This window comes from Colias philodice, chromosome 9, assembly GCF_061535455.1.
Source record: "Colias philodice isolate Cphi_HAF_F1 chromosome 9, ilColPhil1 Martin Lab GWU primary, whole genome shotgun sequence".
In the NCBI taxonomy this organism is placed as follows: Eukaryota; Metazoa; Arthropoda; class Insecta; order Lepidoptera; family Pieridae; genus Colias; species Colias philodice.
In genome coordinates, this window is record NC_143094.1 from 12,153,602 (window position 1) to 12,166,868 (window position 13,267).

Here is a 13,267-nt window from a genome sequence, read left to right on the forward strand (position 1 = left end):
GCTCGAGATAGCTGTTGTTGCATTCGCAATCGGAAGATAAACCGGCCTATCACTGGCGTTACATGCGAAAACAAACGAGGCGCGCGCTGTTGCCGCACCGCGCTGCACTCGCCGTCCCGCTCTCGCGAAGGGGCGGGGCGGGGGCGACCCCTGTGACGTCACGCAAACGATCGCACGTGCTTGTGTTTGTCGCGCGCGCGACACACATGCGAACGTCAGCGCCCGCTAACATTTTAATTGACATTGAATTTTCCACTTTATTTTATCATAGATACGGTGTTACATGTAAATATTTTCTTTTGCGGGGCTCATTTCATTAATTTGCTCCTGCTCACAATTTTCAGTGATTAATTATAATTGAATTGACGTATATCCGGCCACTAAGCTAATTGGTCACGTTTCTACGGTATTTTCTTAAGTGAGTTGAAAAATGGTACAATGCTGCAGGGCTCAAGCGTAGAAATAAAGAATCTAATGGTATGTTAGAGCGCGTGCAGGCAGCTGGAGCGGTTCCAAGCGAGCAGCCTTGACATTCGCGCTCCAGGTGTGCGCGCCATCTCTAGCCGCGACTGAACTAGTTTTTCCAGTATGTATCTCATATGAGTTGACACAGATAGCGCAATCGAATCACAATCACATTCAATTGAATAAGACATTCCGCATTAAAACTATCACCCGATCGAAGGTTTGAAATAGAAAAGTAAATTAGTGCAAACCAGACTAGATCGCGGAAAAGTTTTAACGATTTCTCAGAAAACTGTTCGTAGAAAAATTGGCTTTCAAGAGAAAATTTCAAACGAAGACAGTTTGTTTAACAAGACAATTATCTAACACTAATTCTTGGAACTAAACGAGTTTTTAAAATAGGATAAGAGTATGGACATTGGCGGAGTCCTAAAATAAGAAGAAATTTAATTTTATAACCGAAAAATGTCTCTCCGATGCGATGAATAAATAGTTGAATTGCATTGATATTGGTTATTCTACTAAATTTATTACTTCACTGACATATCCCCCTCCCCCTACCTACTGTTTATCACAGAAACTTGTAGTCTTAGGTACGTAAATAACAAGTATTACCGCTGCGTTATATAAAGCACGTACATAAAACTAGTTTTATTAACGAGGAATTTATCCTACGGACGTGTATGGCTAGTAGGTACGCTGCAATAATTACAGCATCGGCCTATTCGGCCCCATCGCTGAATCTCCCAAGGCCATTAAAACGGCGAACGGTTCGATTACTGTACTCCACGGGCCACGTAACCGGAGCCAGTCACGACTGCTCGCCTCGCGGTGCCATCGCGATAACACCAAGAGTTTTACTATCGATCCACCGGGACTCTCGGACTGCTCTTTAAACATATCTCGTTAGATTTGACCTAGATTCGCTCTCAATATACAATCAATGCTGAACTTCTTGGTGGCATTAAAAATATTTGTTGTTCATCACCTCAACGCAGCAGGTAGCCAAGCTTACGATACAATTTACATAGCAATTAAGGCGGCGTTAATCGAATGATAACAGTCGCATAGCTGATAATGCAATTATGGGGATAGTAGAGGTTCAAGGTCGCATATTTCTCGTGATGTTGTGGCGGTCGGCACCAGCTCGCGCCGGGATCGATAGCGGGACAGATGCGCGCCGCCGCGCCGCTCACCGCTCACCGCTACCGACCAACCGATAATTATCAACGCGAGTTAACTGTTTACCACCTCGCAAACAATAAACATTAAACACCGTACAGCAATAAAGCTCACTGCTATTATACGTCGTACATTTTATAACTTGGTAAATATTTCATTCATGATATGATGTAAAGATAACAAGTGTACCTTCTCGTAAACTAACTAGTCTATTGGATTTTATGAATATCCCATTTCGCAACTCTAGTTCCAGTAAAATTTTCAGCGTTGCACAATATGCGGATTTAAAATGTGACAGAAAGATTAAAACTCTTTTTTATGGCAATTATCTGAAAACGATATTCTTTGTGATGCTTGCAGCCGAAAAGCGGGATGACAATAAAACTCAACAATGAAAAATTTTCTGCGAGGTAAGCTGCAACAAAACTTTTGAGTTATTTTGTAAATATTCGAACTTGGTATAAGTAGTTATTCGACGGTCGTAATATTAATTTGAAAATTGTTTCTCATATAGTTATAAAACCTAATATTACATATACAACTAATTCTCTCGGACCTTCTGCAGACGTGAGCAGAATTCAAGGAACGAGCCATAAGTAGCATCAAGGCGAATGTGTGAGGCATGCAAAACGTAGTTGCATTTGAACGGAGTATGACTGTTTTGCATTTATGTCCATTATAAACAACATCACTGGACAGTCGGGTTTTTATTATCTGTCTCATAAATTTTGTTGGTTATCATAACCTTCTAAAACGTATGAAATCATATGCTCAAATTAACGCCTGCACGCTACCGATATAAGACGGGTACATCAATTTACGTCGTCAATATCCAGATCCGCCCACTGCAGCACACTGAGGACTCCTCAATTACCCCACCCTATTCCCCCCGCATCGAGACCTGTTGAGGACACTTTTTGGAAAAAAAAATCAAGATAAATATGGAGGACGGGTAGGGGGAAAAATACAAATGTGAGGAATTTATTTTAACCGTTCACAACTCTATAGTTGTAGGTAGTGATTATGACATTGCGGATCACGCATTGGGAGTAAGGAGCATTGTAAAAGCCGATACATCTGAATGTTTTAGGATGTAAGAATGGTGAAGATAGAGAAAACTAGTAAACAGCGCGTGACAGATACTTGTGAGGAGCGGGTGGCGGAGTGGCAACGTCGCCACACAACGGCCTCGCAATCCGCGCGCGCTTTGTTTACCTCATGCCGCCTAAACCGGACACTACTAACGTCTTAGAAACTGTAAAGCCGCCCAACTATAGCAGCGGAACAGATCTTTTGTGAAAATCGTATATCGTTCAATATTACACTTGTAATTATTGTATTGCGCCATAATTCATGGAAACTCTCAATAATTGTTGAATTATTAAATAACTCATATACCGTTTTAGTTATTTTGTATGTTTTTATTATTGTAATTCTAGTTTGAAGTTAAAGCAATCTATAGTTGCTAGATGCGACTTAATATTTGCCCGTGGCTAGCCGGGCGGTAATGCGATTCAAGATGGTATCGAGCGTGTAGAAATCTGTCAATTCGCGCGCGCCCTCCGCGGAGGGCTGGCGCTCTTCCCTCCGGGCGGGCGGCCCGGCGCTGTCTCGCTCGCACACGCCCACGTGCACGTGACGTCACGCTCGCGTCGCTCCGTCGACGTCACGGACCGCCCGCCGACAACCCGATGCGGCCGAATCGCCCTACCCCGTTGATAACTTACTTTCTTAAAGCTTTTTATTATGAAGTCAACTTCATAACATTACTGGGACTTTTAATGTCTTACTTACGGGCTAATGTTGTTTTGGCAAAGACTATTATGGCATTCGTCTTTATATTGCAGATGTGGAATAAAGATAATAATATTTACTTTTGCATTAATTGCGTCCTATCCAAACAAACAATCAAGCTTCGTCGTGGAGATAGTGAATTAGGCAATGCGACAGATGGCAAACGCGTGTAACATTTATGGCTTTAGTGTTCGGGATAGTAGTATGTCAAGTTGTATGTCGTGTGGAGGCTATGGAGTGGGCCGGCGAGGTCGGGCTATCTGCGCGGCCCGAGTCACGCAGCTGCTAGCGAGTAGCGACCCACCCTCCGCTTTGTTTCTACCGCACCTAATCATTATGTGAACACAAGTATCTCAAACGCTTTCGTGTGAACTCTTCGATTTTATTTCGGCTGTGTTCCTGCAAGACGATTGCAGAGCAGCTTTCAACTGTCTTGTTACGTCATTGGCTAATTAAAACGTATTTCAGTTCACTATCATCAGCAAAGTTATGATTGTCGCAAGCATGTCGTTTGAACTTGGTAACCCCAATACGCAACAGCAGTGCACATCAAGAGTGTGAAATATTCCATCAAGACGGTAACGGTACGGTGGTCGGTCGCGGTCGTCACTAATGGTAACAGGATGTACCGCTATTCAGTCATGAAACTATTATCAGTGTGTACCTTTATGATTAGTTAATCTTCTTTAAGGTTAATGCAAACAAACAATCCCTTGCTCAAGACGCTACATAACATCTTTAGATCAATATTATTCTTATATCAAAGAAAAAATGAAGAACCTAAAGCTGATATCGTAATCTTTATTTAAGCGGCTGTGTGATGAGAAAATAATGTTGTTCACATTAGCATACTCGGAGAATGTCCGATATAACAGCATATTATTCGAAAGCAATGTAAAGTGATTGTAAAATGAAAATATCAGAAAAGGACGGCGGCCGATCGATAGTCGATCGGTGTTGCGCACGCGCATCAATAAATAGCCCAATCGGGCGCGCGGCCGATACACGTCACCGAGAAGCTTTTATTAATAAAACTCAAACACAAACGCGGTTACCGTTCAACAACCTAGCGGAAGGGGAATCGCTTACGACAACACTTGCATTTCTGTTACGCAACAACACTATGATCTAATTCTTGAGCAACTTTTCATATCGTCTAGAGGTAATGTCTTAATTTTTGAGCAAAATACGATTTCTAAACTGACGAACCAAATACTGCACTGTAGTGGACTTATTAGTTTAAAATCTACAACTAAAAAAATTATAACATTTAGATTTTATGCATAATTATTAATTATAGATTCAATAAAATAGAAATAATAAAGGTTTTCTGGTAAATCAAGTGGAGGAATATGAATAAAAAGCAACATTACACCGTGCGACAGTGGCACCGTTAAGTACAAGAGACTGCGTCGGCGCAGGGGCCGACACCTTTCCCACGGTTCGTGATCGCACTCGAAACTTTTGAGGTTAACTTTAAAAGTGTATCCGAGATCTAAGTTAAGGAGTTTTTATAGAAAAGTTACAATATTTTCCACATTTCACTATAAATATAAACTCAACTTGAATCGATACAACAAAAACTGCAGTAGCAATTGAACGGGAGAAAATAAAATTCTAAACACCAACCGCAAGTATTTCATGTTGAAAAACTGAGATAATTTGAAGCAAAATGCATTTCCATCAGCATTAAAACAATAATGAAGTTATAATGACTAGTTACAATGAATCCAAAGCTAAGCCGGTGCGATAACAGATCGAGAATAAGCTCGGTAACCCGTTGGGAATGGAATGCGTGCGTTCCTTACGCTCAATCTCAAGTACATTCTCACAATAATAGCGCGGTTTGCGGGCGCGCATTCAACCCACACATAGCAAACCCTGCCTTCTAATTAATAAGCTAACGGCTCGTCTGTTTCGATTTATTTATCCTACTTAAACAATACAGCCTGTATTTTAAAGCGATATCCTTTTAAAGGCTGAAGTATTTTCAACAAAACCGATCGCTACGAATTAAGCGAGACCAATTAATTCCTAAACGTTTGCATGCAGCTTATCTATACGATCGCTTAAATAGGTGGGTATAAACAACTAACGAACTACTTATCGTTTGTCAATGTAGGAACATGTACCTTCGCACCGATTTTTATTACACCACTTGACATCGACACTAAATCGTTGTGTAGCGTCGCCACAAATGGTATTTAGCGGAAGACGTTATCTGCTGTCATTACAAACAGTTCGTCTACTATTAGACCGGGAGATACTGACACAAAATTTCGAGTCATTTGTAACAGGATGGCGGTTCTACAGGGGTCTTAGTACGCAATGACAAAAAGAAAAACGATGGTGTGAACACTGGTACCGGCGGCTTAGTCGCGTGGGCGTTAGTCGAACTCGTCGTAAAAATAGCGAAAGTCAAACGATTTGTAACATAAAAATTTTAGAATTTACCGATAGCCCATAAAAAAGAAGTAGGCGGTAGTGTCATGCCATACTTTTCCGGTGTGACTTACAGCCCGCCATACCGACGCAAATGTGTTGATTTAAAAAAAACAATTCAACCATTTGTACCAGGCTAACTTTTGCACAGGTAACCATCGTCGTGTAGCCATTTACGAAAATCACCATACCATACTTTTCGGACGATTCCAAATGGTCGCCATACCGCCGAAAATCTGCAAAAATTTTTTTTTTCGCCAAACTTTTTGTACCAATATTGCATTTGGATTTTTGGAGAGTATTTGATAAAATGTGACCATTATTATATTTGCCATACTTCTAGTAGGGGGAAAAAGTGCTGCCATACTTCATAAATAAATTTATTATTAATTTATAGAAGTGAAGATTTCTACCACCTAGATATTTGAAATTTTGTATTTATATTTGTTGAACCTCAAACTTATAGGAAAGATTAATGCCATACTGTTACAAATCGTTCAAAATACGAATAAAATCATACAATAAAAAAAAATCTTATACACATTCGCCACCTCCCACAGGTATGGCATTATCACACTTCTATTTATAATCATTCAGGAGTTGTTGAAAAAAAAATTTAGGGTGTTACAAATGGTTCGGCGAAAAAAAAAATTTGCAGATTTTCGGCGGTATGGCGACCATTTGGAATCGTCCGAAAAGTATGGCATGGCGATTTTCGTAAATGGCTGCACGACGATGGTTACCTGTGCAAAAGTTAGCCTGGTACAAATGGTTGAATTGTTTTTTTTAAATCAACACATTCGCGTCGGTATGGCGGGCTGTAAGTCACACCGGAAAAGTATGGCATGACACTACCGCCTACTTCTTTTTTATGGGCTATCGGTAAATTCTAAAATTTTTGTGTTACAAATCGTTTGACTTCGCTATTTTTCCGACGAGTTCGACTAACGCCCACGCGACTAAGCCGCCGGTACCAGCGTTCACACCATCGTTTTTCTTTTTGTCATTGCGTACTAAGACCCCTGTAGAACCGCCATCCTGTTACAAATGACTCGAAATTTTGTGTCAGTATCTCCCGGTCTATATGAGATAATGTTTACGTTAGATAACGCGGTCCATGGCAGTAAAATACTGTCCTTACTTCACAAGAACAGACAGTATAAATTAGAATTATGTCTAAATTAATTAAAGACAATATAACCTAGAAAGACGTCGTGTAAGCGTCGTCAGGTATTCCGACAATCAAATAAGGATTGTTGTTTTCCGTAGAGCAGAAACAACTTTCAAACATGTACGGGCTAATGATAGTTCATTTAAATTAGGACCTTGCGGCACGGAGGGCGGAGTGTGTAACATGGACGATTGGTCGTGGAACGAGCACGGCGGGCGTGGGTCAACGACTGCGCAGCCCAGGCGTACGCCAACGGCCGTCATTAAATATTTCACCTAGTCTAACATTCAACACTGGACACTGGCTGAGACACTTTATGGAAATTGTGGCCAACTTACTATTCGTAAGCTCCTCTTTTGATCATTTTGTAATTCTTACTTTTAAATAGAAAATTCATTGCATCTTGTATCGAATGTAGGTAAATTGGTTTGGGTGTATTTTGTAATATTTTGGTGCAGACGACTTATTTCTTAACATTTCGAAATATTAGAGGTGGGATCGGTTCGCAGCCGACTAGGTAAAGAGGCCGTTTATAAGAATTTGGGCGAGTGAGAGGCACATGCGCGCGAACAACATTCATCTTTAGCCAGTTAAATTGGACCCGGCCTTCGAGAATACTGAGAATTCGAAACGTTTAATTTGCAGTCGCATCTCAGCTACGCTGTTAAAAAATGGCAGTGATTGTTTTATTTGAGTAAAACACCACAGGCGGTCATAATTTTACTGTCTGAAATTCGTCACGGAATGCCGACTGATGTCCGAGGGCCTCTCAAACCAGCCCCCGGTGCGCCCGACATGTGTATACGTTATGATTTAGCATGCGAGTGCGGAGGACATGTGCAGTAAGGATCAGGTGTCGCCCTGACCGCGGGCAAACCTGGCGAAACGGGTCAAACCAGTTGTTAGCTGCAGACATCAGAAAGTAAAACCTAATATGTACTTTAAATGGTCGTGTTCAAATGCAATATTTAAATTTTATTCGGATTACTATAAAGTACGCCAATGAGATTCTCCCACGAGCTAGAACTGCAAACATTAATCTTCTAATTAACTCTTCATGACCGAGTTACACTGTCTAGACATATTCCGGCTTTGTTACAAACACATGGAATCTACACATTATGAAAGTTTTAGGAAGCGCTAATTTTGAAGCATTTTATAATTAGTTTGAACGTCTTCATTATGTAATAAATGAACAAACTTTCCAATTTCTTCAAGAATATTAACGAACTGTGTTTCCATTGAAATACTGATCACGAATAGCAAAGTTTGATTGACGTTCCCATCGCCATCAATATCTATTTTTTGGCATCTTTTCAACCTGCTGTATTTTGAACGATAACATTCAAATATTATAATTTTAATCAAATGTTTAAAAAATCTAATCCTATCCAAATCTGTTTTAATGAATAATAAGTAAATTATTACTTAGGTACGCTACGTGCGTGAAACCCAGCAAGTGTACATAATTATCTTGTTTGATTAGCAATAGATAATGTCATATTCATACTCCACCAGTATTGCAATACATATTTATTCATGTTCGATAGTAGAATTATTCAAAAGTTCGATAGCGATCGCGCTTAAATGAAAATGACGTAATCTAATTAATAAAGTCAAAGAGTAGGACTAGGCGTACGTGCAAGAGGCCGTACAAGAGCGTCGGGTGTTGTTGCGAAGATTGTATTGTGTAGGTGCAGGTCGCAGGTAGGGGTAGGTTAGAGCGGCGGCGGTCGGCGGCGCGTATCGATCAGCGTGCGGTGCGGCTGCCGGCCGCGCGGGTGCCGGCTGCCGCTCCACAGCGCCACTTATCGCCGTCTTTGCGCCACTTCGCACCTAATTTATCGCGCCATTTCTATTATATACATGCGCCCAGCGCCAGTTATGGTGCCGCGATATTTTTGAAACGTCGCCTATATTATAATGCGATGCGCATAAACGATAATGTTCAGCCATCAAATTTTGTGGCCGCCGCTCCACCGACGGGTTCGTTACGATAATATGGGTGGTAATAGAGGCAAATTATTCAGTATTTTGTATGTTATAGTAAAAATTGTTTCGATGTCAATACTTATATTTTCATTGATGTATATTTTTATTTTTTACGTTTATGCCTCACATCTGAAGGAAAATTTAACAAGTATCAGATATGTAATGAGATCGTCTACAAAGGCAATATAACATAATCATAACAAAATTGAAGATATAAAAATGTCGAGCATATCGGTTCCTCAATTTGATATTTCAATATCTTTGACAAATAATATTTATGCGAATCTTATTGAAATTATTAAAAAGGACTCAATTTGCTGTAGGTTTTTTTAGCTATATAAAACTCGTCGTTGCACGAAATTTTGGTTTGCGGACTTTAACCTAAGCAGTCACCCACACACACCGCGCTCAAAGCAATTCACTGAACCCAAAGTGACCTTTAAATAAATAAGTGACAATTGATAGGAAAATGCGCAACGTGGGCGTCCCATGAAAATATTTTACGCTTGCTTGGAAAGGGCAATATACAGACTAATAATATAGGTAGCCGTAGCCGATAACCTTGGAATGTCCGTATAACTAAATTTTCAATAAAGTTGAGTGAAGTAAAGATACTTAAAATATAAGTTATACCCTCAAATGCAGATCTTTAATCATTAAATGTTCTGTTACGCGATACAATAGTATCACAGCTTATCGACACACGATATCGGGCACAATGAATAAGTAAGTGCGGTAGAATCAAATGCGGGAACACGACACCCTCCTCCGACACTCCCTTCCGCCCATCACCAGCCACCAGGTGCCGAGATATAGCCAGCCCCTAATTGTTACGCGGTCAATGTGAAGCGTAATAAAGGTTAAACGAGGAAAAATCGCACCACCTTTATCATTTAAAACGAGACGCTTTTTAGAATAAAATGTTGCAGAACAATTTGTGACGATATCGTAAATAGAGATGGTTTAATTTGAACAAATAGAGACAAATCGATTATAATTTAGATCGATTAAATAACTGAAACCTCACAATTAAAAAGACAGTGATTACAGTAACAATCGTAAAACTACCTATTGTGTTAGATACAATAATAACTCCTACTATGTGAACGCCGCTGATCATGTGCATAACATGATTCATTAACCGCGGCTTCATGAATTAATGAGTAAACGAGATGGAGTAACAAAGATAATTTGTTCCAATGACTATGCGACGAAGCTTATTGTTTCACTTGTGTACATAGCCATGTAATGCGAGCACCTTCTAGAACATTCTCGAGTTATCTAAACGTTTCTCGTAAAAGGTATTTAAGCGAGAAGTTCTCATCTTTTAGCTAACAGCGTTCACATTGGCCGGGGTTGATATAAACAGATTATCCGTTGTCGCATCCGCCGGCGGCGGGTCAGCCGTTAATTTTCGCGCAAATGGGCTCACGTACACAGAGCGGCTCGGACAGATTCCTCGCAAATTGTTACCGGGAGCCAGCCAATATAGGGGCTGCTCCGTACTAAATGATGGCTCATTTCAGGGGGATACTATCTTTATTAGGGTCCATTGAAAGATAAATCAATAAGGTTGAGACAAAAGTACGTATGAAAACGTGTATTGGGAATGAAATGGAGTTAGCAAAAAGAAGTAATGGGAACGGGAGGTCCGTTTCTGAATAAATCATTATTTAAAAATATCAAGTTTATCCAGTTATATAGAGTGTGTCCAGCACGACATTGCTGGTGGCTTCTACCGGACGGGAAATTGCTGTAGGTACGGTTATTTCCGTTAGCAGTTGAGCCGGCGCGACCTTCGATCGGCTGTATTCAATTTTTCCTTCCATTTTATTTAAACATATTATATATTATGAAGTTTTTGCATTAAAATGCAGAACAGGTCTTACTACGCATTTTTATACGAATGTCCTAAAAACGAACAATAATTAATTCCAGTCTACAATTCCACAACGATTTGTTGTGGAAATAATACTATTGTCTAGTGATTCCTAAGGAAGAATAATATTAATAGGAATGATAGGGCGAGTACTATACTACAATGAGACGAAGGCGTCCTTGCGCACCCCGTCTCGCCATATAAGCGAAAAGTGGGTGACCGGGAGATTTATTGCTGCAATAATGCTTTTATTTTTACCACCATTCAGATGACACATTTAAATAACACATCGTTTTAACTTTAATCCAAGAAAATAACGTGTTTGAAGAAATCTTCCCGAAACTTTCCAAACAGAGGATACTTAGTATAGTACGAAATCAATCACGTTCATGATATTATCGCCCTTTTATCATGTACGAGCACTTAGCAGCGCGCACGCGTAATGTCGTTACGCCCACTTCGCGTCTAGGTGTGATATTACGCAACACAAACACCGCTAAGACTTCCTCATATAAAATAATGTATCTCGTGTTCTTTGACCGTTATCAAAACATATGATCGTTTGGTTATAGGTATGTGAAATTATGCAAAATTTTATAGCCAAATGATTGGACCAAGTAACCTAAAAATCATGGATTTACATAATACATATATTATGATTGTTGTGGATATTTTGAAAGACGAATCAGGTTAATTCAAATTCAATACTAAGAAACCAATAGGGAAACGCGCTATAGGATATAACTTTGAGGATGACTTGTACATTGGGTGTGACTAAGTACATAAAGAGATAAAGCAAGGTAACGAGAACAAGAGGTGCACAATAGCGGCACCAAAATAAGGACCGTTTATGTAGATTTATGTCACAGTCTATTTTCGGATCCGGTCGCTGCCGGCTGAACTTGCACTCGACTGCTGTGCTCGAAACGATATTATTTAAATAAACACGAAGAATGGAAATCAAGGCTCACTAAAAATAACGCTTAAGCAACCAACTTACTGAACGCAGACTGTGTAGCGTTCATTTATTTAATGTTCTCGAAGAGGTTGTGTAACAGCAAGGACCACAACTTGGGGCTAAAAGTCCTATCCGATTGTATAATTTACTTCCGATTGAGTTATTTAAACTTGATAATGATGTATAAGATAAAGTACGTGTCAAACAGCGCAGTAATCAGCTAAAATCTTGATTTCCAGTACGACACGTATATTTCTTCACAACTGATTGCATACAGAATGTAATATGGTAATAGCTAGCGAGAGAGAAAACAATCGTCTACATATCGTGTCTATTGCCAATTAAAACGAGCTTATTACCCAACAACAACTAAGTTTCTCTCTATTAAAACAACCTAACGATTATCCACAGTTACAGGTGATAGAATTGCGAATAATTTTATAAGTACCGAAGACAATCCCTTTGATCAGACATGAATGGGCGGGATACTTAATACTTTGTAGCAAACTAGCAAAACTCGTCAAACGAGCGTTCACTTTCTCTTTCAACGTTGAAACGATTTTTATTTTCCCATACGAAGAAAAATGCCCGGAGACATCAACGACTTGTTGACTTGTGAACTTCTTCAAACTTCTGAGTTCGAAACTTACGCGACACGCAATTGTCATCTATATTTAGGTGTTTATTGATGCTCCGTATTTGAAAGGTTTCAAGGGGCCTTTAAGGGCAAAGCCATAAGTCACAAGACGAAAGAAAATTCTTGGCAGGATTAATCTGGATAAACTTAAGTATTGAGTTATATTAAAATCGATTAATAAGCCTAATTGAAACGTAGCATTGATGATGATGACGGGATCATTTAGTTACATCAATTAAATTGGCAACGAGCTAGTTAATCTAATTTTTCAGCTTAATTGCTCTCACCAGACCCGTCTATAGGTATAGCCGCGTCGAAAATGACAACGCGATCTTAATCTTCCGCCTAATTGTCGCAGATGATACAACGAGCGGGGGTTTTGTTCAACGAACTGTTACACGGAGCCATTAAGCTGCTAGCGGAGCGGGGGGTTACCTATCTTAATCTCGAATTTTAATATTCCGAATATCATAATCCAGAAAACGTTTGGACATTTTTTCATAACCCCGAATTTTAAAATTTCGAAGTTTTGTTTGCCATATAATCGCAACTCCGAATTTCATTTGCCCATTTCTTTATTTGTACGACGTTTTACAATCCAGACGAATGAGTTCCAGACATACGAAATCTAAATGCACTAAATCCAGATGACCGTAATCCATATGCACGAAAGCCAGATTTTTAAAACACAAATTTTTGAAATACAGTTAATTGATATACAGGCAAACAATGTCCAGATTTTTGAAA

At 39.7% G+C, this 13,267-nt stretch overlaps 1 protein-coding gene across 2 annotated transcripts in view; it reads right to left on the bottom strand.

The window, feature by feature from the left end:
- Positions 1-13,267, bottom strand: part of skd (mediator complex subunit skuld) — a 62,670-nt gene that overhangs the window by 29,816 nt on the left and 19,587 nt on the right. The gene's annotated exons all lie outside the window — the stretch shown is intronic.